Source organism: Eulemur rufifrons, chromosome 7, assembly GCF_041146395.1.
Source record: "Eulemur rufifrons isolate Redbay chromosome 7, OSU_ERuf_1, whole genome shotgun sequence".
Classification (NCBI taxonomy): domain Eukaryota; kingdom Metazoa; phylum Chordata; class Mammalia; order Primates; family Lemuridae; genus Eulemur; species Eulemur rufifrons.
The window spans coordinates 131,472,649-131,477,609 of NC_090989.1; positions in this window are offsets into that span (position 1 = coordinate 131,472,649).

Below are 4,961 nucleotides of genomic sequence, written 5' to 3' on the forward strand. Positions count from 1 at the left end.
AGAAAATTGGTTTCCCTGATCATCATCTAAATACACATCTGGGAACGATACAAATCAGATATCAGACTGAGGTGGGGGGTGGGGGGAGGAGATGGGTGTATGCCCACATAATGAGTGCATTGCGCACCGTTTGGGAAATGGTCACGCTTGAAGGTGCTGACTCAGGAAGGGGGGGTGAGGAGGGGACGGATATATACCTACACGATGGGTGCAACGCGCACTGTCTGGGGAACAGACACGCCTGGAGCTTTGACTTGGGGAGACAGGCGGTACATGGGCAACTTATGTAACCTCAAATTCTGTATCCCCCATAATAAGATGAAATAAATAAAAAAAAAAAAAATTCAATTAACCCAAAAGCAGGGAAAAGTGGGGAAAGGAAACAAATAAGAGACAACCATATCAATAATTACATAAAGTGTAATGATCTAAATACCCCCAAATAAAGGCAAACATTTTCAGATTGGATACAAAAGCAAGATCCAATTATAAGCTATTTAAAAGAAGCCTACAGATAATCAGTTAAAAGTAAAATGATAAAAAATAATGTACTATACAAACACTAATCAAAAGAAAATTAAAATGGCTACATTAGTATCAAAGTACATGTCAGAGCAAAGAAGTTTATCAATGATAAATAGAATCATTTCATAATGATAAAGGGGTCAATTCACCAAGAAGACATAACAACCCTAAATACATATGCACCTAAAAAGAGAGATTCAAAAAGTGAAGCAAAAACTGATAGAACTGAAAAAAGGAATTGACAAATTCATGATTATAGTCAAAAATTTAACATCCCCTCTCAGTAATTGGTACAGTTAGTACATAAAAAATCAATATGGATAGAGAAGACCTTAACGACACCATTAACAACTTGGCCTAATTGACATTTTTAGAATACTTCAACCAACAAAAGCAGAATACACATTTTTTTAAGTGCACATGGAATATTCACCAAGATCGATTACATTCTAGGCCATAATACAAACCTTAAAATTTAAAAGAAGTAAAATCATATAAAGTATATTTTCTGACTCTAAGAAATTTACCTAGAAATCAATAACAAATATATCAAGACATCCTCGAGTATTTGGAAATTATATATCACATTTCTAAGTAACTCATGGGTCAAAGAGGAAGTCACAAGAGAATTGGAATATATTTTAAATTGAATGAAAATGAAAACACTACATGGAAAGAGTTGTAGGATACAGCTAAAGCAATGCTTAAAGGTAAGTTTACAGCATTAAATGTTTATATTAGAAAAGAAACACCATCTCAAAAGAATGATATAAACTTTCACCTTACTAGAAAAGGAAAATAAAATTAAACCCAAAGGAAATAGAAGGAATAAAGTAATAATGAGCATAAATCAATAAAATCGAAAACATAAAAATAACAAAGAAAATCAATAAAACTAAAAGCTAGTTCTTTGGAAAGGTTCATAAGAGTAATTAAACTCTAGCAAGACTAACAATTAAAAAAGAGATGACACACATTACCAATACTGGGAATAAAAGAGAAGACGTCACTATAGATCCTAGAGGCATTAAAAGGATGATAAGGGAATATTTTATACCAAAAATCTTCACAACTAAAATAGACAAATTCCTTGAAAGAAACCAGCTGTGAAAACTCACTTGAAATAGATAACATGAATAATCCTATATCTATTTAAAAACTGAATTTGTAGTTTATAACCATTCAACAAAGAAAACTCCAAGTCCAGATGACATCATTAGGGAATTCTACCAAACATATATGGGACAAATAGTATCAGTTCTACATAAATCCTTCCAGAAAAATGAATAGGAAGGAGCAAGCACCTGCCAACTCAGTTTATGAGGCCAGTATTACCCTGACACAAATACCAGGCAAAAATATTATTACCAAAATAGAAAACTACAGATCAGTATCACTCATGAGCATAGACACAAATGTGTCTCATCAAAATATTAGTAAATTGAATCCAGTAGTATATAAATTTCAAAGGATAAAAATAAAAGAAAGAGAAACTTAGATTAAAGGAGACTTGAGATATATGTCAACTAGAAGCCTTGTATAGATCATGTTTGGATCCTAATTTTCACAAAAAAGGGGAAAAAAAGAAAGAAAAAATAAATTTGAATTCACTCAACATTTATTAATGTTAAGAACTTGTTGATTTTTCTCAGTGTTGTATTTATCCTAATAGTATTGTGGTTATTTAAAGATACATACTGAAATAGCTACCTATGCTGGAAAAAACACAGATTTAATGACATAATTTCTACAATTTGCTTTGAAATAATCTATGTGACAGGGGTCATGAGGGCTGGGAGAGGATACAGATGAAACCAGATTGGGCATATATTGGTAACTATAGAAGCAAGGTTCATTAGACTAGTCTCCCTACTTTTATATTTGTTCAAAATTTCCATAACATAAAGTTTAATCATAAAAATTTAATAGAAAGCTTAAAAAATAAGTGAATAAGAGTACTGCTGCCTAATATATCCCTAAGAGGTTCATTGCATTAAAGAACCACACAGGCCTGCTGAGTTATAGATCTTTTTCCCTCTACTTTAAAACGAAGTCATTTGAAGTCTAAGCGCTAAACAGATGCCCCTCCTCCCACTGGCTTACTATGAAAATAGTTAAAAGCCTTCATATTTCAAGACTTTTTGACATAATGTAATAAATTAAGACTTACTTTCTTATTGATAAACTTCTTCTGTTCCTATCGTAGGAAAATCATTTTATAATTTTTTTCTTTAATACTTACCAGAGGCCAGGCATTCTGCAAAATCACAGTAATACAAAGTTGAAAATAAAAAATAAAGAGCATTTTTCTATTCAGTATCTACTATGCAACAAACACTATGCTGCATATCATTTCATTGGGAAATATTGCCATCTTCAATTTGTAAATGAGAAAATAGATTTCGGAACTTGATTTGTGGCCTAAAATATGTGTCGTTGTTTAAACAACTCATTTATAAAGATAGGTAGGATGCTAGCTAATTTTGTTATTTTGTTTTTTTCTACACCATGGTTCAGCAAACTTTTCTGGTGAAAGGCCAGCTAATAGATATTTCAGGCTTTGCGGGCTATGTGGTCTCTGTCACATACTTGTTGTGTTTTGCTTTGTTTACAACCTTTTAAAAATGTTTTTCAGAAAACAAAATTCTTTGCTCTCAAACACTGGCTTAAAAACACAGACCACAGTTTGACAACCCCTGGACTAGATTATGATATGCTTCATTTTAATTAATTTAGAATATTCCAATCAAAATCATTGAAAGAATATACTATACCATATAGTACTAATCGTGGTAGAAGGCACATCATGAATACCTTCTGTTTACCATCTGACCACTGCTCTGCCCTAGAAATTTACTAATGGACTGAGAATGTTAGAAGCAAAGTGATGTCAAGTGGTAACCCTACCAATAAAGCATGATTTTTACAATTGCTTTGTAAAAAAAAAAAAAAAATGTGCTTATCTTAATTCTATGACAACGTCATTCATTCTATGGCTACAACAACAGATGATAAAAGAACTGCTAGGTCAAGATAATAAAACACATCTGTCTTCACAAGGCAGGTAAGAAGTTAGGAATCAGTAGTTCCTGTTCAAGTACCCTTGAAGCACAAAAACTAAGCCAAGGTTATACTTAAGCCTTCTCTGCTGAACTAACTGCATCAAAGTAAAGAGTGGTCTAAATTAAAATAGACGCAGCAAATAAAATGTGAAGTTTTCCCTATTGCCCCCAGATCTTCTACCCACATCCCTCATTGTCCTCAGAGGGCTCACTTTTCCTCTGGAGAGCTGGGATTGCTCAGCTGGAGTGCAAAAAGAAAGAAATAGTGCTCAGGTCTTCAGTTTCTAAATCAATTTCAAAATCCATAGCAGAGACAGCAGTCTGAAGACCAAAGCATTTTATTTTTCAAAGCCAGGCTTCCTGAGAGAAGAACAAATTGAGAATCCACAGTGTTAAGACTCAAAGTAAGCAGAACCTAGAGTTCATGCCCTAAACAAGATATTGGGATAAGATGAAAAGACACAGATTAAAGTAGATGAGGGTTGCTTGATCTCTTTTACGCAAGAAGGAAGACGTGGAGAGGCAACCATGAGGAGGGAGAGTGCTGAGGCCCGAAGGGGCCATGGGAAGAAGAGGAGACTCCACTTTAAAAGGGAGCCAGCCTCTGCCTACATAGACACTGCCTTTTCAGCACCAACGACCCACAAGGAGCACTGCTCGACTGTAGGCAGCGCACTGCCGCACCACCGTGGACGCGAGCCCTGAGGGTTGTTTGTGCCAAGAACAGCTCAGTGTGCACTTTCCATCTGCAGTGGCCAGCAAGTCCCTTGTTGATCACCCAGCAAAAACAACGCCCATTGATGCCCCTTGGGTCTGCTCAGCACAATCCAAAAAACAAGGAGGGACAGACTGGAACCAGCTCGACTCCCAATCCCCCGCTCCCCCTCACACACACCTGCAACCCTGACTCCAGGTGACATGACCCAGGGTCAGAGAGAGTGTTAGCTACACAAGGACACTCTGCTAGCAAGTGACAAAGCTGGGACTCAAGCCCAGGTTGGTCTTACTCCAGAGCTGCTGCTCTTGACCTCAGCATTATATTGCCTCCCAAAATTCATTTCAAGCCCAAATTTCCATAATGCTTTCTTATGAAAGGCCATCTGTGTAGAATAAGATTAAGAAGAATCGCATTTGTAGCCCAACTACACACAAAGTTCCTTCTGGACATCACTAGTACACCTGAAATGCCTTGTTTGCATTAGCTCACTGAATCCCCACAACCACAAGCAAGGTAAGCAGTTTTGGAGATGGAATTGGACCTCGAGCAGGTTAATTAATTTAACCAAGGTCACACAGCTAGTAATAGCAGAGCCAGGAATGGAGCCCAGATCTGGCTGATGCCAAAGATGTTTCTCTTTATAGCAAATCTGCAAA